The sequence below is a fragment of the Heterodontus francisci genome, chromosome 8, assembly GCF_036365525.1.
Source record: "Heterodontus francisci isolate sHetFra1 chromosome 8, sHetFra1.hap1, whole genome shotgun sequence".
NCBI classification, from domain to species: domain Eukaryota; kingdom Metazoa; phylum Chordata; class Chondrichthyes; order Heterodontiformes; family Heterodontidae; genus Heterodontus; species Heterodontus francisci.
The window spans coordinates 114,064,460-114,087,757 of NC_090378.1; the positions used below are offsets into that span (position 1 = coordinate 114,064,460).

The window sequence follows — 23,298 nt, forward strand, 5'->3', positions numbered from 1 at the left end:
GGAAATGCTTGTGGCTCCTTCGCGGTGCAACCTCTGCGCTAGCAGCCTGACTGGAGCAAGGCTGCTGATCACATTGCCCTTTGGCTGTAGATATCTTTAGCGGTCATCCTCTGTGCGCACGAGGCCTGGAGGGCCAGGCTGGCTGGGGGATTCCTGCGTCATCACAGAACCCTCCTCAGGCGTCGTGGCTGCTGGAGCTTGACTCAGCGGCGGAGGGGCTGGTCGCCACATTGGAATCAACTAGAGAGGGGACCCCAGATATGACGAGCAGGCTCACCTCCTCCATCTCAAGGCTCCTTTGAATCTCTGCTCTCCCAAGAAGGACCAGGGACAGGGACAGTCTCCATGCCCCTGGTCCCTCTCTCGCCTTGCTACAGCTGTGTGGATCTGATGGCCTCAGCGAGGGATTGCAGGTCAGCGCGGATTAATGGAATGTGGTTCACCAGGAGGGCCACCGCTGTCTCCATGTATGACGCCATGTGCTCAAATGCCTGGGACACGGCAGCTGTCACATCCTGGATGGACTCCCCCATCATCCACTCAGGACTGCACATGGCCTGCGGCATCTCCATCCGACATTGCCACGACTGCTGCTGCAGATCCAGCATGCCCAGTGCTGCCGACAACAGAGGGTCATCAGTAGCCTGGGGCTCAACATGGGCCTGGCCACTCACAGTCCTCCGACAGTCAGGGGCCTTGGCTGTTTCAGCCTCAGTCAGCTGCTCGGCTGTGTGTGCAGTGCTCTCACCAGCTTGTGACCCAGATTCCAAGGTCGATCGGATTCCCACCGAGGTGACTGCATCTGCGCTGGTGGAAGGTGCAGGAGTTCATAGGACGCTGCTTCCTCTGAGGATGTCTCTTCCTCTGAGGAGCGGGAGGACTCCTGGGCCACAGGGTTCAATTCAGAAAATTTACCTGCAAGATACAATGAGAAGAGCACACTGTCAGTCTTGATGGTGAGCATGTAACGATTATGACAGCATTGTGTCAAACAGTAATATTTTCACAGTGATCATTGTGTATATCAAATAGCTGTCACTGTGGACCCCCAGCTCTACGTCACTGACTGCATGGTTCACATGAATTGATGCCAGTTCCAGGGCCTCCTCCTCAGCCTGTGTCAGCGCTCAGAGATCTGGCACTCCTCCAACAGTCCGACTCACCTCATGAGCATTGTGGGCTTTCTTTGTCCGGAGGAGCAAGGAGGCAGATATTAAACATGGCAAATCAACAACATGACACATGTCACAAGAGGGGTGCTGGGCCCAAAGGTGGAGAAGGCTCAGTCTGACCTACTGAGTGAGTCGCTCATGTAGATGCCATTCTCTGAACAGCAGATAAGGGCGAGGTCTTTCATACTTTCATCCATTCATGTCACAACTGTCCTCCATGTCCAATCTCCCTGTCTTTGGCATGGCAGTGGCACACATGTGCCACTCTGTGTGGGACACCCAGGTTCAGTGGGGCCATGATACAAAGTGCCACTTACTTTTGTGGTGCAAAGCAGATTGTTCATCCTCTTCCAGCATTGGACCCAGTCATGCCGGATGGCCCCACGTCTGCTGACCTCCTCTGCCACCTCCAGCCAGGCTGACTTGGTCTTGCCCACACAGTCTGGAGGAAAGTGAGCAGGGAGGCATCGCTGAACCGTGTGGCCACCCTGGAGCGCCCCCCTGCTATCCTCGGATTTTTGAACGATCCAGAAATGAAAAGGTTATTCCACAGTCAAACACTGCACTAACCTCTGGCTGCAAGTTGCTTCTGTAGGTTTTAAAACTAATGCAGGGCTGGCTAAAGGCCGGCTACCCGACCCGAATCTGACAGGACCCGACGACATGTGTCGGGTTTGGGTCGGGCTCGGGTCGCTCTTCTGGGTCCAGCTTTCGGGCTCGGGTCGGGTCGGGTCGGGCCAGGTCTGGGTTGGGCGAGGTCTGGGTCGGGCCAGGTCTGGGTGGACACACACAGTATTAATTGGACTTGAAAGGTTGTTTAAAAAGAAACAGATTCGGAATCAGAAGGTAGGTAAAGTGAACATTCCAGTGGTCGGGTCGGGCTCGGATTGAGTCGGGTCAGGCACGGGAAAAAATGGAGGGACTTGGGCCGGGTCGGGCTCTGGTCCGACGTGGTTCTGTGAGGCTTGGGTCAGGTTTTTTTTTCCTGACCTGAGCAGGCCTTTAGGACTGGCTGCCCCAGTACCTGATCTTCAGCTGACCCAATGCTGATCATGGCACAGAAAATCTCACCCCCTCCATGTCGTTTGGCGGGGGGGCATCTAGTCATGCGTATGTTAATAAGCTGTCACGCTGAACATCACTGCGGCTCCACGATGGCGAGCCACCATTTTTAAAGCTTGTCGCCGAGCTAATAAGATGCAGCCCTGTGTTTTGTTGGCTAAACAAACAGATATTGACAGGTTTTCTCATGAATTTAAAACAGAAGATGAAGTATTTATTAAACAATAATAACCCAAAATGTTCTTAACACCATCCATGCATGCATTCACTCTCAGATGCAAACTCAAGAAAGGATAGATAGAAGGTAAAGGGTAAGAGGCGTTAAGAGTTCAAGGTGCAAAAGTCTGCTGTTTTCAGGAAAAACCTGTGGGATCCACTTTGAAGATAGGGGAGTGTGGGAAATGGGTGGGGGGTGTGGGGGAGGTTGGGGAGTGTGGGGGAGGGGAAATGTAGGAGAGGGTGGAGAGTGTGGGAGTGGTGGAGGATGGGGAGTGTGGGGGAGGGTAGGGAGTGTGGGGGTGGGGAATGTAGGAGAGGGTGGAGAATGTGGGGTGGGGGAGGGTGGGGAGTGTGGGGGTGGGGAATGTAGGAGAGGGTGGGGAGTGTGGGGGTTGGGAATGTAGGACAGGGTGGAGAGTGGGGAGGGGAGGGTGGGGAGTGTGGGGGAGGGGGAGGGTAGGGAGTGTGGGGAGTGTGGGGGAGGGTAGGGAGTGTGGGGGAGGGTAAGGACTGTGGGGGTGGGGAATGTAGGAGAGTGTGGGGAGTGTGGGGGAGGGGGAGGGTAAGGAGTGTGAGGGTGGGGAATGTAGGAGAGGGTGGGGAGTGTGGGGGAGGGGGAGGGTAGGGAGTGTGGGGGAGGGTAAGGAGTGTGAGGGTGGGGAATGTAGGAGAGTGTGGAGAGTTTGGGGGAGGGGAGGGTGGAGAGTGTGGGGGGGGGAGGGTGGAGAGTGTGGGGGGGGGGAGGGTGGAGAGTGTGGGGGGGGGGAGGGTGGAGAGTGTAGGGGGGAGGGTGGAGAGTGGGGGGGGGAGGGTGTAGAGTGTGGGGGGGGAGGGTGGAGAGTGTGTGTGGGGGGGAGACGGTGGAGAGTGTGGGGGGGGGACGGTGGAGAGTGTGGGGGGGGAAGGGTGGGGAGTGTGGGGGGGGAGAGGGTAGGGAGTGTGGGAGTGGGGAATATAGCAGAGGGTGGAGAATGTGGGGGGGGGCGGGAGGGTGGAAAGTGTGGGGGGTGTAGGGAGTGTGGGGGTGGGGAATATAGGAGAGGGTGGAGAGTGTGGGGGAGGGGAGGGTGGAGAGTGTGGGGGGGAGGGGAATGTAGGAGAGGGTGCAGAGTGTGGGGAGGGGAGGGTGGAGTGTGGGGGGAAGGGGAGGGTGGAGAGTGTAGGGGGGAGGGGAGGGTGGAGAGTGGGTGGGTGGGGAATGTAGGAAAGGGTGGAGAGTGTGGGGGAGGGGAGGGTGAAGAGTGGGTGGGTGGGGAATGTAGGAGAGGGTGGAGAGTCTTGGGGAGGGTGGAGAGTGGATGGGGAATGTAGGAGAGGGTGGAGAGTGTGGGGGAGGGGCGGGTGGAGAGTGGGTGGGTGGAGAATGTAGGGGGGGGAGAGGGTGGAGAGTGTGTGGGAAGGGTAGGGAGTGTGGGGGAGGGGAGGGTGGAGAGTGTGGGGGAAGGGTAGGGAGTGTGGGGGTAGGGAGTGTGGGGGTGGGGAGGGTGGAGAGTGTGGGGGAAGGGTAGGGAATGTGGGGGTGGGGAATATAGGAGAGGGTGGGGGAATGTAGGAGAGTGTGGGGGAGGGGAGGGTGGAGAGTGTGGGGGAAGGGTAGGGAGTGTGGGGGTGGGGAATATAGGAGAGGGTGGGGGAATGTAGGAGAGTGTGGGGGAGGGGAGGGTGGAGAGTGTGGGGGAAGGGTAGGGAGTGTGGGGGTGGGGAATATAGGAGAGGGTGGGGGAATGTAGGAGAGTGTGGGGGAGGGGAGGGTAGGGAGTGTGGGGTTGGGGAATATTGGAGAGGGTGGAGAGTGTGGGGGGGTGAGGGTGGAGTGTGTGGGGGGGGGAGGGTGGCGTGGGGGGGGGGAGGGTGGGGAGTGTGGGGGGGGTGGTGGGTGGAGAGTGTAATTTGGGGAGGGTGGAGAGTGTAGGGGGGGGGAGATGAAGAGTGTGGGGGGGGGGGAGATGGAGAGTGTAGGGGGAGGGTGGAGAGTGTGGGGGAAGGGTAGGGAGTGTGGGGGTGGGGAATATAGGAGATGGTGGAGAGTGTGGGGGAGGGGAGGGTGGAGAGTGTAGGGGGGAGGGTAGGGAGTGTGGGGGTGGGGAATGTAGGAGAATGTGGGGGAGGGGAGGGTAGGGAGTGTGGGGTTGGGGAATATAGGAGAGGGTGGAGAATGTCGGGGAGGGTGGGGAGTGTGGGGAATGTAGGAGAGGGTGGAGAGTGGGTGGGTGGGGAATGTAGGAGAGGGTGGAGAGTGGGGAGGGGAGGGTGGGGGAGGGGGAGGGTAGGGAGTGTGGGGGAGGGTAAGGAGTGTGGGGGTGGGGAATGTAGGAGTGTGGGGGTAGTGTGGGGGAGTGGGAGGGTAAGGAGTGTGGGGGTGGGGAATGTAGGAGAGGGTGGGGAGTGTGGGGGAGGGTAGGGAGTGTGGGGGAGGGTAAGGAGTGTGGGGGTGGGGAATGTAGGAGAGTGTGGAGAGTTTGGGGGAGGGTGGAGAGTGTGGGGGGGGGGGGGGGAGGGTGGAGAGTGTAGGGGGGAGAGATGGAGAGTGTAGGGGGGGGGAGATGGAGAGTGTAGGGGGAGGGTGGAGAGTGTGGGGGAAGGGTAGGGAGTGTGGGGGAAGGGTAGGGAGTGTGGGGGTGGGGAATATAGGAGATGGTGGAGAGTGTGGGGGAGGGGAGGGTGGAGAGTGTAGGGGGGGAGGGTAGGGAGTGTGGGGGTGGGGAATGTAGGAGAATGTGGGGGAGGGGAGGGAGTGTGGGGGAGGGTAAGGAATGTGGGGGTGGGGAATGTAGGAGAGTGTGGAGAGTTTGGGGGAGGGGAGGGTGGAGAGTGTGGGGGGGGGAGGGTGGAGAGTGTAGGGGGGGAGGGTGGAGAGTGTAGGGGGGGGGAGGGTGGAGAGTGTGGGGGGGGAGGGTGGAGAGTGTGTGGAGGGGGGGACGGTGGAGAGTGTGTGGGGGGGGGGACGGTGGAGAGTGTGGGTGGGGGGAAGGGTGGGGAGTGTGGGGGGGGAATGGTGGCGAGTGTGGGGGGGAAGGGTGGAGAGTGTGGGGGGGGAAGGGTGGAGAGTGTGGGGGGGGAAGGGTGGAGAGTGTGGTGGGGGGGGAAGGGTAGGGAGTGTGGGGGGGGAAGGGTGGGGAGTGTGGGGAAGGGTGGGGAGTGTGGGGGAAGGGTAGGCAGTGTGGGGGAAGGGTAGGCAGTGTGGGGGAAGGGTAGGCAGTGTGGGGGTGGGGAATATAGGAGAGGGTGGAGAGTGTGGGGGAGGGGAGGGTGGAGAGTGTAGGGGGGGAGGGTAGGGAGTGTGGGGGTGGGGAATGTAGGAGAGTGTGGCGTAGGGGAGGGTAGGGAGTGTGGGGTTGGGGAATATAGGAGAGGGTGGAGAATGTCGCGGAGGGGGAGGGTGGGGAGTGTGGGGAATGTAGGAGAGGGTGGAGAGTGGGTGGGTGGGGAATGTAGGAGAGGGTGGAGAGTGTGGGGGGGGGGAGGGTGGAGAGTGTGGGGGGGGAGGGTAGAGAGTGTGGGGGGGGAGGGTGGAGAGTGTGGGGGGGGGAGGGTGGAGAATGTAGGAGAGGGTGGAGAGTGTGGGGGAGGGGAGGGTGGAGAGTGTGGGGGAGGGGAGGGTGGAGAGTGTGGGGGAGGGGAGGGTGGAGAGTGGGTGGATGGGTGGGGAATGTAGGAGAGGGTGGAGAGTGTGGGGGAGGGGGAAGGGTGGAGAGTGTGGGGGAGGGGGAAGGGTGGAGAGTGTGGTGGGGGGGAAGGGTAGGGAGTGTGGGGGGGGAAGGGTAGGGAGTGTGGGGGGGGGGAAGGGTGGGGAGTGTGGGGAAGGGTGGGGAGTGTGGGGGAAGGGTAGGCAGTGTGGGGGTGGGGAATATAGGAGAGGGTGGAGAGTGTGGGGGAGGGGAGGGTGGAGAGTGTAGGGGGGGGAGGGTAGGGAGTGTGGCGTAGGGGAGGGTAGGGAGTGTGGGGTTGGGGAGGGTAGGGAGTGTGGGGTTGGGGAATATAGGAGAGGGTGGAGAATGTCGCGGAGGGGGAGGGTGGGGAGGGTGGGGAGTGTGGGGAATGTAGGAGAGGGTGGAGAGTGGGTGGGTGGGGAATGTAGGAGAGGGTGGAGAGTGGGTGGGTGGGGAATGTAGGAGAGGGTGGAGAGTGGGTGGGTGGGTGGGGAATGTAGGAGAGGGTGGAGAGTGGGTGGGGAATGTAGGAGAGGGTGGAGAGTGGGTGGGTGGGGAATGTAGGAGAGGGTGGAGAGTGTGGGGGAGGGGAGGGTGGAGAGTGGGTGGGTGGGGAATGTAGGAGAGGGTGGAGAGTGTGGGGGGGGGAGGGTGGAGAGTGTGGGGGGGGGGAGGGTGGAGAGTGGGTGGGTGGGGAATGTAGGAGAGGGTGGAGAGTGTGGGGGAGGGGAGGGTGGAGAGTGGGTGGGTGGGGAATGTAGGAGAGGGTGGAGAGTGTGGGGGAGGGGAGGGTGGAGAGTGTGGGGGAGGGTGGAGAGTGGGTGGGTGGGGAATGTAGGAGAGGGTGGAGAGTGTGGGGGAGGGGAGGGTGGAGAGTGGGTGGGTGGGGAATGTAGGAGAGGGTGGAGAGTGTGGGGGAGGGGAGGGTGGAGAGTGGGTGGGTGGGGAATGTAGGAGAGGGTGGAGAGTGTGGGGGAGGGGAGGGTGGAGAGTGTAGGGGGGGAGGGTAGGGAGTGTGTAGGTGGGGAATGTAGGAGAGGGTGTAGAATGTCGCGGAGGGGGAGGGTGGGGAGTAGAGGCTGGAGAGTGGGTGGGGAATGTAGGAGAGGGTGGGGGAGGGTGGAGAGTGGGGAATGTCAGAGTGGGTGGGTGGGCAGTACTATGAGCGGAGTCCGGGTTCCAGTCTCGCGAGACTGTGGCGGTGCCGCGGCCGCTCACGCGCAGGAGCGGTTCATGGCGTCACAGAGGGCCGAGCGCGAGCGTTGCTAACGGTTGCTGAGATCTGGAGACAGGACACCCGCAGATAGAAGAGATGCCCGGCCACGGCCCGTGCCAGGTAAACGGCAGCAGGAGGGTTCGCGCCTTTCAAATCCAGCCCCGGGCTTGCGTTGGGCCTGGCAGGCCGGGGCTGGGCAGGGAGTTGGCTCCGGGGCTCCGACCCGCCGGGAGGGAGGGGAACCGGAGCTGTACCGTCGGCAGTCCTGCCAGGTATGTGCGGGGTGGAACGGGCAGCGGCTGGGCTACAGCCCGGGGCCCAGAGTGAGGTTTATGTGGTGTATTGTTGTGTGGATCGTAGCCGGTGTCTCTGTTCGCACTGGGGGCTGTGTGGCTGAGGCCTAGGGCCTGGGAGTCCGGCCTGCCACCCATTGACAGCTGCTCCGAGAGCTGCCTAAAGCGAGACGGGAGCGATCCCAAGACCCTGTATTTCTATAACTCCTGTCCCATCCTTAGCATTCTTCCCCCGCCGCCCGGCCCTTTAACAACCTGTACTGTCAGTGTTGTGATGTAAGGAACATGGTGAGTGATTTGCGCACAGCAAGATCCCACCAAAGAACAAATGAGTTAAATGCCAGGTTCACGTAGCGCCGCGGTTCTCATGCTCGCCGTACTTATAATGAGTTCATTGTCCAACCCCAGTAGACACACCATTTGCCTGGGGTCTGTTGTCAACTAATGCATAGAGATTGTTTGTCATAGTTAGTCAATAATTTTGTCATTGTTTCATCATACAGTTACCAGGAGGGAGGAAGGTGAACTAGCAATTCCTAAGTTTCTATCTGGGTTACTGATGTTGGTTGAGGGATAAATGTTGGACAATCTCCTCTGTCTTCAAAGTAGTGTCAGACTTTTACATCGAGCTGAGAGAGCCGTTGGGACCTTGGTTTAACAGTCCATCCGAACAACCAGAGCAGAGCAGGCAGCTTAACATTATGAATGCTGCGCTGGTGCGGGACATACCCCCAGCAGTCTTAGTTGCCCTTGTCCGTTTCCTTGTTGTAAATTTCTGTGTAATTCTTTGAAGCCCTCAATGCCCGGATTGGAGTTAGACCACAGTCTGTGAGGTAGAGTTTGCACTTTGGCCATAATTGTCGATTCTGGCATAATTTTGTACCCATTTTTAAGAGTTTACTCCCCTGCACCCCCCTCCCCGACCAATGTTTCTGCTCAAACATGTTTACATATTGCAGGATACAAAATCTGCCATGAATCTGTGCAATCTGGCAATGTTTAAAAAATTGCTTTAAAAATTTTCCTTAATATTTAAAAGTGGTAACCTGAAGTTTGACTATAAACACCTAAGATAGGTTGTTACAAAAAATAAGCATTTTTAATCCGTGTCAATCCACCACTTGAGTAATCTGACATAAAATCAAAATACAATGGATGCTGTAAATCTGAAATAATAACAAAGTGCTGGAAATACTCAGCAGCTCTGGCAGCATCTGTGGGGAGAGAAATGGAGTTAACGTTTCAGATCTGTTACCTTTCATCAGAACTGGCAAAGGTTAGAATTGTCATAGGTTTTGAGCAAGCGAGAGGGGGGAGAACAACAAAAAGGAAGGCCTGTGATAGGGCGGAGGGCAGGAGAGATTAAATGACAAATATGTCATGGAGCAAAAGGCAAAGGAAGTGGTAATAGCCGTAGTAGAAGACAAAGCCTCTGTCCAGAGAAAGTGTTAATGGCAGAATAATAAACAGCTGTGTCCGAAAGCAAAAACATGAAAAATCAATTTAAGACATGGTCAAAAAAAAAATCAAAATGACAGTGGAGCTGAAATTGTCGAAATCAACGTTGAGTCCAGAGGGCTGTAGAATGCCTAATCGAAAAATACGGTGCTGTTCCTCGACCGTATGTTGCTGTCCACTGGAACACTGCAGCAGGCCAAGGACAGAAATGTGGGCATGAAAGCAGGGTGGTGAATTAAAATGGCAAGCAACTGGAAGCTCAGAGTCATGCTTGCAGACTGAGCGGAGGTGTTCTGCAAAGCCGTCACCTAATCTACGTTTGGTCTCCCCATTGTAATGACCGCATTGTAAACAGTGAATACAGTGTATTAAATTGAAAGAAGTACAAGTAAATCGCTGCTTCACCTGGAAGGAATGTTTGGGGCCTTGGATGGTGAGGAGAGAGGAGGTAAAATGGCATGTGTTAAACCACCTGCGTTTGCATGGGAAGATGCCATGGGAAGGGGAGGAGGTGTCGGGGTAGTGGAAGAGTGGACTAAGGTGTCGTGTAGGTCTCTTTGGAATGCTGACAGGGGAGGGGAAGATGTGTTTGGTGGTGGCATCGCGCTGGGGTTGATGGAAATGGTGGAGGATGATCCTTTGGGTGTGGAGGCTGGTGGGGTGGAAAGTGAGGACAAGGGGAACCCTGTCGCGGTTCTGGGAGGGAGGGGAAGGGGTGAGGGCAGAAGTGCGGGAAATGGGTCGGACATGGTTAAGGGCCCTGTCCACCACAGGGAGGGAGGGGGGGGGGGATTCCTCGGTTGAGGGAAAAGGAAGACATATCAGAAGGACAGTTGTGGAAGGTTGCATCATCAGAACGGATTCGTTGGAGATGGAGAAACTGGGAGAAAGGAATGGAATCCTTGCAGGAGGCATGGTGTGAGGAAGTGTAGTCGGGGTAGCTGTGGGAGTCGGGCTTATGCCAGAGTAATCTGATTTTAAATTATTAAAATTCACTTTTAATAAGTAGATAAAGCTATTTTCTAGTTCTGTTGGCCTATTTCTTAGTAAATTAAAACATACATTTAAAAGTGTTTAAACTTACTTTTTTAGTGTCCTTGTGCACAAAAGAACCTGTCTAATTTTTGAAGCCTTCCTGAAGTCCCAAAAGTGAGTGCAATTAGTGGAAACTCCCGATAGACAGGCTAGTTTTGAGAGTGGGGCCAGTTTCCAGTGTGATGTTTGTAAAGCTAGTACAAAAGATTGTGGAAATTCCTGAGTTATGGTGAATGCATATTCTGTGTGCAATTCTACGATCTTCTGCACCAATTACACTGAAAAAGCCAATGTGATTGAGTGAACACTCCAGGCTTTTGAGTTTATTGCTTACCATCATTTTGGTTTTCATTACTTTTCTGCCATCTTTCCTTAGAGCTATCCTTGCTCTGAAGGAAAATAACCCCTTTCCTCATTGCCGTCAATCTGCTGTTCTATTGTCCTACAGTTACATGAGTCACTTCTTCAACTTCCATTGATACGGTGTTGATGTAGGTACAAGTCCCAGAGGTGTAAGGAGAAATAAAAATGGAGAGGTTAAGAAGAGTGATCAAAGAGGTGGATTCTAAGAAGTATCTTAAAGGAGGAGAGAGAGATGGTTCAGCAAAAAGGTTTTAGGGAGGAAATTGCATTTCCTGTGGCTTGGGTGACTGAAGGGGCAACCGCCAGTGATGGGGAGAGAGTGCATGAGGCTGCAGTCAGAAGAACAAAGTTCAAGGAGAAAGTTGCACAGCTCAAGGTTACATACAGAGATATGGAAGGATCCAATTTTTAAACTTGAGGCATTAGGAGACCAGTAGTCAAGGTCAACTAAGATGGGGGGTGTAGGACAAGCAGGATTGGTAGGGAATAGGACGTGGCTGACAGAGTTTTGTTTTGCTCAAGTTTATGGAGAGATTGGAAACTGGCTAGGAGAGCTTTGAAATAAATCTGGAGGTAGCAAATAGCAGCAGGTGGGCTGTGGTAGGGACGGTAGAAGTAAGTGGAGAGCATGTGGCAGGGTGTTGGAGTCAGTGGTGAGGGCACAGGTTCAAGGTGTGGAACTGATGATGATGGCTTCAGTCTTCCCAATGTTTCCCTGGAGGAAATTGTGGCTTGTTCAAGACTGGTGCTGGGCAAAAATATCTGACAATGCAGAGGCTGTAGTGGGGTTGACAGAAGTGGTGGAGCAATAAAGCTGAATGTCATTTGTTTATGTATGGAAGATGCCCCCATGTGTGGAGAATGGTATTGTCAAAGAGCAGCATATTGCTAAGGGTGAGGAGTGGACCAAGTGTAGATCCTTGTGGAACTTCTGAAATGGTGTGGAGTGGAAAGACAGGAATTTGTTCCCCTTGATTAACCTTCACCTTGAAAGTTTTGCTTGAATCCATGATCACCTGTTCATATTTTGATATCACTAACCATCTTCCTGCCTAGTGGTTCTAGTCAGATGATTTATTTGTTGCAAACTTGCACATCTTGGGCCCTTGACGCATTTCAAAACATATTGCCATCAAATGGCTTTCCACCAAAGTTTTGTTTATTTATGGCTATCCAGCATTTTCCTCAGTAGTTAATGGTTCCTCCACTCACTATCAGTTTCCATTTCTCAGGGCTCTGACCTATTTCCCACGCTGTTTCTTCACCATATTAATGACTTCCTCCACTAATCACCCAGCCTTATTCATCCTCCATTCATCAACATCCTTCAGATCGCACACCACCTCATTCATCTTGCAGTGCAGTGGCTGAATCTCTGCATCTGAATCTCTTCCATGTTTTTGGGTGCAATAAAATCTAATGTTCAATTATTGAAAAAAACAGTTCAGTTTATCTTGCAAATCTGACAAATCGCAGTCACCTCTTACCTTGACTCCACCCTGGTTGTCCTTCAGTTGTTTTTATTCTGGGCTTCACTGTCTCCTTTGATCTCAAATGGAACTCTCACATCTCTGCCAAGAAGTTTGGTTTCCTGTTTTATCTAATCAACAACTTTTATTTCCTAGAAAGTCTGAACTAAATATTGTTAAAAGATCTGTGTTGTTCTTGTTCATCTCTTGTGTTCCTGGTGGGGTACATATTATTGTCTGAGATTTGATGTATTGCTGCAAGCCATTCCCTGTTGCAACCCATCTATTTTATTGATGGCTGATGGTGCTTTGAAATCCCCCCCCCCCACCCCCCAACCCCGGTTTCTCCTGAACTCCATAATATGCAGTGTTACACTACATGTCACCATATTCCCTGCATCCTTAGTGTGTTGTAACAAATACTTGTCATCTCCTCACTTTTTTAAGAGCTCAAAATGAAAATTTGGTACTCCTACATATGAAAGAATTGAGAGTGAAGTCTGGATTTCGGAATGCAGGAAGAAGCTGTGTGCATGGATTAGGGTGGTTCTGTTGGAACAAAGTATAGTGTCTGTCCTGTATGTTGCCGAAGTTCCAGGCTACTTTGTACCCAGGTTTAGTCTTTGACACAGTGAATCATGAGGCTTTTAGGGGAAAAAAGAACCCTGGACATCTGCCATAAAGTGTTTTAATTTCTGCATGCTGTCACTGGTTCCTGGAAGTGCTGAGGATTTATGCCATGCTTTTTGTTTGGTCCATTTTTTCTGACTGACACAATGTAAATCAGATCATTGTTTTACACTGCAGTCCAAAATACTGAATATGCAAAAAGAGGTTACCAAGGTTTTATTTCCTTGGTGACAGTATTTCATTAGCATTTGACTTCCAGTTCTGAGTCTGTTTTCTTACTGATCTGCATGGGCTGTGACAGTTAAATTACAGGACTAAACTTTGCTTTTTTTTGGTAAAGCAGATTGTTTTGGTTGTGTTAGCTTAATCCCAAACTGAGCAGCAGGTTAGATGGGACATCTAGTCTGAGAGGACATAGGGAAACGAAGTAGGCCTCTCAAGCCTGCTCCGCCGTTCACTTAAATCATGACTGATTTCCACCTCAACTCCACTTACCTGCTGTTCCTCCACATTGCTTAATATCCTTCCCTAACAAAAATCTATCAAACTGAATCTTAAATGTTTCAGTTTACCAAATGGCCTAGCTCTAATTTTAAAATCTTGCCCCCTTTCTCTTGATGCCCTCACCAAAGGAAATGGTTTCTCTTTATCTAGCCTGCCAAATCCTTTCAACATTTTAAACAGTTCGATCAGCTCACCCCAAATCTTCTAAACTAAAGGGAATATCAGCCAGATTTAAACCACCTGTCCTCATAATGTAACCTGCCAAGCCTCAGTTTCGTCATGATTGTCTGCTACAGTCAGTAGTCATGGCCTACAGAGAGAAGAATTGGGAAGGTTTCCAGTCCTGGAATGTGCGTGGGTTTGGATGTCAGATGAGAACAAGATTGGCTTTGGCTGTGATGCCCTCAATAGTTGATTAGTTGACTAACACTCCTTTACAAGCTCTCAAAAAAAAAGTCCTAATGGGGTGTGGTGAGCTGGGAGCATGTCAGTATTTACGTAGAATCCTGGAAGTGTGCCAGTAATTACAGGGGGTCCCCGGGAGAGTGTCAGTAATTACAGGGGGTCCCCGGGAGAGTGTCAATAATTACAGGGTACCGTGGGAGTGTCAGTAATTACAGGGAGGTCCCCGGGAGTGTCAGTATTTACAGGGAGGTCCCCGGGGGCGTGTTTGTATTTGCAGGGGGAGTCAGGAGTGTGATGGAATACACTCCACTTGCCTGGATGGGTGCAGCTCCAACAACACTCAAGAAGCTCGACACCATCCAGGACAAAGCAGCCTGCTTGATTGGCATCCCATCCACCACCGACGCACAGTGCAGCAGTGTGTACCATCTACAAGATGCACTGCAGCAATGCACCAAGGCTGCTTAGACAGCACCTCCCAAACCTGCGATCTCTACCAACCAGAAGGACAAAGGCAGCAAATACATGGGAGCACCACCACCTGCAAGTTCCCCTCCAAGTCACACACTATCCTGACTTGAAACTTTATCGTCGTTCCTTCACTGTCACTGGGCCAAAATCCTGGAACTTCCTTTGTAACAGCACTGTGGGTGTACCTGCCCCACATGGACTGCAGCGGTTCAAGAAGGCAGGTCACCGCCACCTTCTCAAGGGCAATTAGGGATGGGCAATAAATGCTGGCCTAGACAGTGACACCCACATCCCATGAATGAATAAATAAAAAACAGTCCCTGGAGCGTTTCTGTATTTGTGGGGGGGTGGGGGAGGGGTCCCCGGTCCCCTGAAACATTTGTATTTGAAGGGGGAGTCGCTGGGAGCATGTCGGTATTTACAGGTGGGGGGGCGGTCCCTGGCAGCGTGTCTGTGTTTACAAGGGAGTGCCCGGGAGCATGTCTGTATTTACGGGGGTCAGGGTGCGGTGGGGAGAGGTTGGGGGGGGGGGGGGGGTGGGGGTGGTGCTGGGGGGCGGTTCGTTTGAGCAAGTCTGTTTACAGGAGAGTCCCCTGGAGTGTGTCTGTATTTACAGGGGGGATCCCCGGGAGCGTGTCTGTATTTACAGGGGGGATCCCCTGGAGCGTGTCTGTATTTACAGGGGGGATCCCCTGGAGCGTGTCTGTATTTACAGGGGGGATCCCCGGGAGCGTGTCTGTATTTACAGGGGGGATCCCCGGGAGCGTGTCTGTATTTACAGGGGGGATCCCCGGGAGCGTGTCTGTATTTACAGGGGGGATCCCCGGGAGCGTGTCTGTATTTACAGGGGGGATCCCTGGGAGCGTGTCTGTATTTACAGGGGGGATCCCCGGGAGCGTGTCTGTATTTACAGGGGGGATCCCCGGGAGCGTGTCTGTATTTACAGGGGGGATCCCCGGGAGCGTGTCTGTATTTACAGGGGGGATCCCCGGGAGCGTGTCTGTATTTACAGGGGGGATCCCCGGGAGCGTGTCTGTATTTACAGGGGGGATCCCCGGGAGCGTGTCTGTATTTACAGGGGGGATCCCCGGGAGCGTGTCTGTATTTACAGGGGGGATCCCCGGGAGCGTGTCTGTATTTACAGGGGGGATCCCCGGGAGCGTGTCTGTATTTACAGGGGGGATCCCCGGGAGCGTGTCTGTATTTACAGGGGGGATCCCCGGGAGCGTGTCTGTATTTACAGGGGGGATCCCCGGGAGCGTGTCTGTATTTACAGGGGGGATCCCCGGGAGCGTGTCTGTATTTACAGGGGGGATCCCCGGGAGCGTGTCTGTATTTACAGGGGGGATCCCCGGGAGCGTGTCTGTATTTACAGGGGGGATCCCCGGGAGCGTGTCTGTATTTACAGGGGGTTTACCCGGGAGCGTGTCTGTATTTACAGGGGGTTCTCCGGGAGCGTGTCTGTATTTATGGGAGGGAGGATCTCTGGGAGCCTGTCAGTATTTACAGGGGTGGCCCCCCCCGTAAGTTTGCCTGTATTTACAGAGGGGTCCCCTGGGAGCATGTCGTAATTTACAGGGGGGCTCATGGGAACATGTTGGTATTTACAGGGCTTTCCTGGGACTGTGTCTTTGTTTGCAGGGGGGCTCTTGGGAGTGTGTCTGAATTTATGAGGGCTCCCTGGGAGCTGGCTGGGGCTGTCGGGGGCTCCTTGGGAGCGTGGCGGGAGCTCCCATGAGGTGCAGCGGGGGCTCGCCGGGGGTGCGCTGGTCTTTGTGGTGCTCGCCGGGAGCGCGTCGGTGCTGCCGGGACACCTCCTGGAATGTGTCAGTAGTGACTGGGGGCCCCTGGGTCTGTGTTCATAATATTGACGTACCAAAACCATGGATTCTTTAATCAGCTGCCCCCTCAAGCCAATTTATTGGTTACTGTTTTGCAATCTATTCAACTCATCCAGAACACTGTTAGCATCCCATTCCCACTCATCTAGCACCCTCTGACCTTACTGATCTCCATTTGACTCCATCCCTCAGTGCATTAATTTCAAAATCATTGTCTTTACCTAAAAATGCCATCATGACTTCCCTCCTCCCCATCTCTGTAACTGCCTCCAGCACTGTGTCTCTCTTGCCCATACACAGCAGTCTTCCAGCTCTGGTCTGTTTTAAGTTCCCAGTCTGCTTATGCTGTACCACCAGGGCCGCAGCTTTCAGCTATCTGGTCCCCATACTGCAGCTGCTCTTTTATAGCCTTCTGCCTTGCTACATCTCATCTTCAGAAGCCTGCTTAAAGCGCAGCTCTTTGAAAGTGCCTTTGTCCCATCTTTCCCTCCTTCGCCACCTTCCTGCTTGAACGTTTTAATACATTTGCTTTATAAAAGTCAGTTGTTCACGTCCTCACTAAGTTATGCTGTGTGATTGTGTAATTTGAACAACTTCAATATAAATTAATGCAGAGTCTTGTAACTCGGCTGTTTATCTGTTAACACCCCTGATGTTAGAAGTATAAGATAAGGGTCAGGTTTAAATAAATTTCCCTTGGTAATGGTGCGAAAGACGTCTGATGCAGGCAGTTGCAGTCATTTTTTAATGGTGTAAATGGGACCTGGGGGAAAAAAATCAGTAATTGTGTGCAGGTTTCCAAGTTGAGAACTCAGTAGAAAGGGGTCTTTCCTTGAAGGCTCTGACTAAATGCCTCGTGTGATGAGATGCCATTTTTTTTTCTATGTGGGCTGTTTACTGTAGGGCGGAATCTGAACTGAGTGTGATCTCCTTCTTGGTCTGAGAGAAGGAGAGTGGTCTGAGAGTGGTCTACCACTCGGCAGTGAGTCAGCAGTAAATGAGCTGTCAGAAAGTCCACACAGCATGGGAAATAAAAACAAAAGGCACATTGGTGACAGTGACACTGGGGTGGACTAAAGGGAGCTTTTACTCTGTATCTAACCCCGTGCTGTACCTGTCCTGGGAGTGTTTGATGGGGACAGTGTAGAGGAAGCTTTACTCTGAATCTAACCCCCGTTTTTTTTTGTTTTCACAAGGTGACCTTTATACCCCAGGCCCCTTTTATATTTTTCACATCGAGGGGGCCTTTATCCCTCAGGCCCCCTTTATGTACATATTTACAGTTTTAAAATAACTTTATTAAAACAGATAAATAAACAAAAAACTCAAATTAAAATGCCATTCTCGGCGTCGACGAGATGCCATGATTCAGATTCCTTTCTGATGTGTGCCATTTAACTGACACATGGGAACAAAGCATAAAAACTAGTTGCTATGTAATGCCATTCCCTTTACAACTCCAGTGGTTTCTAATTGTTTGGAATGTCTCATTTTGCCCAATTTTCTGTTTTCTTCATTCTGATATCTTGCCTGAGTGGCTGTCAGGTGATTCAGATTTGCACTGCAGAAGCTCTATTCTGTCCTATCCTTGTGTGCACTTTCTAGTGGAGATCACCACATCTAGCAGGTCACCAAATTAGAGGAAAGATGTGATTGTACTGGAAATTTATGAGGATGTTGCCAATTTTAGCTGTGGGGAAAGATCAGGCAGCTGGGTTGTCTTCCTTGAATCAGAGGAGGATGAGGGGTGACTTAATTGAGGTGTATAGAATTATGAGGAGCCTATTTAGAGTAAATAGGGATGACCTATTTACCTTCGTAGAGGGGTCAAAAACCAGGGGGCATAGAAGTAATTGGGAGAAGGATTAGAAGGGAGATGAGGAAACATTTTGTCACCAAGTGGGTGATGGGGACCTGGAATTCACTGCCTCAAAAGGTGGTAGTGGCAGAAACTCACCACATTTAAAAAGTACTTGAATGTCGACTTGAACAGCTGTGACCTGAAGGGCTATGGACCTAGTGCCGGAAGGTGGGATTAGGCTGGGTAGCTCTTCTTCAACTGGTACGGACACAATGGGCCAAATGGCCTCCTGTGTTGTAAATTTTCCATGATTTAATCAGGTGGGTGACTTGTTTTCTCTCGCCTCTCCCTTCTGTAGCTTGGGGACACTGAGGTCAAGGGTGCCTCTCCCAGCTGGGATAACTTAATTCAGCACAGGCTGAGGTTGCAAATTCTATTGGAGAGAGTGGAGCTGCTTTGTTGAACCAGTCAGTGTTGCATAACTGTCTTCTTGCCTTTATCGCGACCCACATCTGAATGTTAAATTGGATATGGTCCACCAAGCCAGCGGGAAAATAGCTCAGACTTGCCATTTCCTGATCATGTCCCTCCCACCCATGGTTAGGACCCTGCAGTGCTGTAGTTGTTTTTTGGTTGGGTTATCCAAGCCCTGAACAGCAGCCTGTTGACATTTGTGAAGACTCGCCTTAATGAGTATTTTTGGCTTTTTGGTCTTTTAGCTCCACAGTTGTCACTCATTTACTGGCTGAACAATGCAGTCCATGTGAATGGAAATTCATTCAGCAATCTGGTAATCTATGGGTGCCACCATGAAATGACCATGAAAGCTGCGGCGTTGTTGTAAAAACAACTAGTTCACTAATGTTCTTAATGGAAAGGAGCCTGCTGTTTTACCTGGCCTGGCCTACAAGTATTTCCAGTTCCACGCTGTGTAATTAACTCGTGATGCCCTCAGCAGCATTAGGTATGGGCAATATCTGACTTGCCAGCATCCCAAAAAAAAAATTCAAGTCATTTGTTTACCCACTTGGCCAAGGAAGGAAGGAAGACACCATGTAGACCTTTGGAAGCGTGAGCACATTCAGATGCTGCGCTCTTTGCTCTGTTTGACGCTGTTCTAAAGCCTACATTTTAATAGGTTCATGAGGTTCTGTATTGATTTACTAACATTATTTGTTTTTGGATATTAATTGGGACAGTTGTGGTGCTGCTCGCTGACTTTTTAAAATATATTTGTTCATAGAAGCTGGGCATTGCTGGTTATGCCAGCACTAAGTGCCCTTCACTAAATGCCCTTGAGAAGGTGGTGGTCAGTTTCCACAGTGCTGTTCAGAAGGGAGTTCCATGTTTCTGACTCAGTGACAGTGAAGGAACGGCGATATATTTCCAAGTCAGGATGGTATGTGACTTGGAGGGGACCTTGCAGGGGGTGGTGCTCCCATGCATCTGTTGCCCTTGTCCTTCTAGGTGGTAGAGGTCACAGGTTTGGAAGGTGCTGTTGAAGGAGGCTTGACTAGTTTCTGTAATGCATCTTGTAGATGGTGCATACTGTTGCCACCATGTGCCGGTGGTGGAGGGAGTGAATGTTTAAGGTGGTGGATAGGGGGCAGCTTTGTCCTGTATGGCGTCAAGATTCTTGAGTATTGGTGGAACTGCATTCACCAAGGCATCCTGATATGTACCTTGTAAATAATGGTCAGGCTTTGGGGAGTTGAGGTGAGTTACTCGCTGCAGAATTCCTAGCCTATGAACTGCTCTTGCAGCCACAGTATTTATATAGCTGGTCCAGTTAAGTTTCTGGTCAATGCTAACCTCCAGGATGTTCATGGTGAGGGATTCAGCAATGGTAATGCTATTGAATATCAAAAGGAGATGGTTGAACAAGGGTTGGTCCCCTGGCTTGATGGTAATGGTAGATTGATGGATGTGCTGGGTCATGAGGTTACAGATTGTGGTACAGTTCTGCTGCTGCTGATGGCATGCAGCTCCTCATGGATGCCCAGTTTTGAGTGCTAGATCTGTTCTGAATCTATTCGATTTAGCTTGGTGGTAGTGCCACACAACATGAAGGAGGGTGTTTTCAGTGTGAACAGTCAGAGTCCTAATGGCAAAGAAAGAGGCTATTTGGCCCATTGAGTCCATGCTAGCTCTCTGTAGAGCAATCCAATCAGTCCCATTCCCCTGGTTTATTTCCCTCAAGTGCCTATCCAGTTTCCTTTTGAAATCATTGATCGTCTCTGCTTCTAACACCCTCACAGGCAGTGTATTCCAGGTCATTACCACTTGCTGCGTAAAAAGGTTCTTCCTCTCAGCTCCCTGCATCTCTTGTCCAAAACCTTAAATCTGTATCCCGTAGTTCTTGTACCATCAGCAAATGGGAACAGCTTTTCTTTGTGTACCCTATCCAAACCTGGCATTATCTTGTACACCTCTATCAAAACTCCCCTCAATCTCCTCTGCTTCAAGGAGAACAACCCCAGCTTCTCCATCCTAACATTGTAGCTAATATCTCCCATCCCTGCAACCATTCGCGCCACATATGTGCCAGGCAATGACCATCTCCAACAAGAGAGAATCTAACCATCTCCCCATGACATTCAACGGCATTGCCATCGCTGAATCCCCCACTATCAACATTCCAGGGGCTACCATTGACCAGAAACTGAACTGGAGTAGCCATATAAATGCCGTGGTTGCAAGAGCAGGTCAGAGGCTAGGAATCCTGCAGCGAGTAACTCACCTCCTGACTCCCCAAAGCCTGTCCACCATCTACAAGGCACAAGTCAGGAGTGTGATGGAATACTGTCCACTTGCCTGGATGGGTGCAGCTCCAACAACACTCAAGAAGCTCGACACCATCCAGGACATAGCAGCCCACTTGATTGGCACCCCATCCACAAACATTCACGCCCTCCACCACCGACGCACAGTGGCAGCTGTGTGTGCCATCTACAAGATGCACTGCAGCAAGGCTCCGTAGACAGCACCTTCCAAACCCGCGATCTCTACCAACTAGAAGGACAAGGGCAGCAAATACATGGGAAAACCACCACCTGCAAGTTCCCCTCCAAGTCACACACCATCCTGATTTGGAACTATATCGCCGTTCCTTCACTGTCGCTGGGTCAAAATCCTGGAACTCCCTTCCTAACAGCACTGTGGGTATACCTACCCCAAATGGACTGCAGCAGTTCAAGGGCAATTAGGGATGGGCAATAAATGCTGGCCTGGCCAGTGACGCCCACATCCAATGAATGAATTAAAAAAAAAAATTCTGGTAAATCTCCTCTGCATCCTTTCTAAAGTGAGGCGACCAGAACTGGACACACTACTCTTGTTGTGGCCTAACCAAAACTTTATAAAGGTTCAGCATAACTTTCTTGCTTTTGTACTCATATTTCTATTTATGAATCCCAAGATCCCATTCAAACTACTCTCAATATGTCCTGCCACCTTCAAAGATCTATGCCCGTGAACCCCCAGGTCCCTCTGTCCCTGCACACTCTTTAGAACTGCTCCACTTAGTCTCTATTGCTGCTCCCTCTCCCTTCTGCCAAAATGCATCACCTCACATTTGTCTCTATTAAATTCCATCTGCCCATTCTGCTAGTCTATCTATGTCCTGTTGTGGTCAGTTGGTATCATCCTCACTGTCTGCCACACCTCCAAGTTTTGTAACATTGGCAAATTTTGAAATTTTACTCTGTATTCCAATATCCAAGTCATTTATGTGTATCAAAAAAAGCAGTGCTGTTCGCATTGAAACTTGGGGAACACCACTGTCTACCATCCTCCAGTCTGAAAAACAAAGATTTATCATGGGTATTGTTTCCTAAGCCAATTTTTTATCCAAGCTGACACTGACCCTCCTATTCCAAGAGCCTCAATTTTGTTAGCCAGCCTTTTATGTGGAAGTTTGTCAAACACTTTCTTAAAATCCATATAGACAACATCCATTGCTTTAGCTTCATCAACCTTCTCTGTTACCTCATCCAAAAAATCAATTAAATTAGTTAAGCACAATCTACATTCTACAAATAAAAACAAGAAATGCTGGAAATACTCTGCAGGTCTGGCAGCATTTATGGAGAGAGAAGCAGAGTTAACGTTTCAGGTCAGTGACCCTTCTTCAGAACTGACATGTATAAGAAATGTAAAAGATTTTAAGCAGGGGGTGGGGCAAGAGAGAACAAAAGAGGTGTTGATAGGACAAGGTCACAGAGAATAACTGACCAGAAGGTCATGGAGCAGAGGCAAATGGTATGTTAATGGTCTGCTGAAAGACAAAGCGTTAGTACAGAGAAGGTGTGAATAGACTAAAGCACAAAGCACAACATTAACAAAAATTGTAAAGAACAAACAGTGGGTAGGCACAGTAGAAACAAACTAAACGTACTAAAAAACCTCAAATAAAATAACCAAATAAAAAAGACCTAAAATAAAATAACCAACTAAAAATGAAAAAATAAAAAATAACTAAACAGAAAAATGGGAGGGGCCCGTCATGCTCTGAAATTATTGAATTCAATGTTCAGTCTGGCAGGCTGTAGTGTGCCTAATTGGTAAATGAGATGCTGTTCCTCAAGCTTGCGTTGATCGTTGGAACACTGCAGCAATCCCAGGACAGAGATGTGAGCGTGAAAGCAGGTGGGGGTGTTGAATGGCCAGCGACCGGAAGCTCGGGGTCATGCTTTGAGACTGAGCGGAGGTGTTCTGCAAAGCGGTCGCCCAATCTGCGTTTGGTCTCCCCAATGTAGAGGAGACCACGTGCGCAACGAATTCAGTGTACTAAATTGAAAGAAGTATAAGTAAATCACTGCTTCACCTGAAAGGAGTTTAGTTTAGTTTAGTTTAGTTTAGAGATACAGCACTGAAACAGGCCCTTCGGCCCACCGAGTCTGTGCCGACCATCAACCACCCATTTATACTAATCCTACACTAATCCCATATTCCTACCACATCCCCACCTGTCCCTATATTTCCCTACCACCTAACTATACTAGGGGCAATTTATAATGGCCAATTTACCTACCAACCTGCAAGTCTTTGGCATGTGGGAGGAAACCGGAGCACCCGGAGAAAACCCACGCAGACACAGGGAGAACTTGCAAACTCCGCACAGGCAGTACCCAGAATTGAACCCGGGTCGCTGGAGCTGTAAGGCTGCGGTGCTAACCACTGCGCCACTGTGCCGCTCTGAGTGTTTGGGGCCTGGGATAGTGAGGAGAGAGGAGGTAAATGGGCAGGTATTACACCTCCTGCGATTGCAGGGGAAGGTGCCGTGGGAAGGGGGAGAGGTGGTGGGGGTAATGGAGGAGTGGACGAGGGTGTCGTGGAGGGAATGATCCCTTCGGGAAGCTGATAGAGGAAGGGAGGGGAAGATGCGTTTGGTAGTGGCATAACGCTGGATGTGGCGGAAATGGTGGAGGATGATCCTTTGGATGTGGAGGCTGATGGGGTGGAAAATGAGGACAAGGGGAATTCTGTCGTGGTTCTGGGAGGGAGGGGAAGGGGTGAGGGTAGAGGTGCGGGAAATGGGCCGGACACGGTTGAGGGCCCTGTCAACCGCAGTAGGGGGGAATCCTCGGGGGAAAAAGGAAGACATATCAGAAGAACTGTCGTGGAAGGTAGCATCATCAGAGCCGATGCGTCAGAGACAGAGAAACTGGGAGCATGGAATGGAGTCCTTACAGGAGGCAGGGTGTGAAG

At 51.5% G+C, this 23,298-nt stretch overlaps 1 protein-coding gene across 4 annotated transcripts in view; it reads left to right on the forward strand.

Moving 5' to 3' along the window:
• The first annotated feature begins 7,284 nt into the window (after window positions 1-7,284).
• cep350 (centrosomal protein 350) overlaps window positions 7,285-23,298 on the forward strand; it is a 223,134-nt gene continuing 207,120 nt past the window's right edge. For all 4 annotated transcript variants that reach the window (XM_068037945.1, XM_068037948.1, XM_068037946.1 and 1 more), the window contains exon 1: window positions 7,285-7,439. The gene's annotated coding sequence lies outside the window, so the exon portion shown is untranslated. The remainder of the gene's footprint in view (window positions 7,440-23,298) is intronic.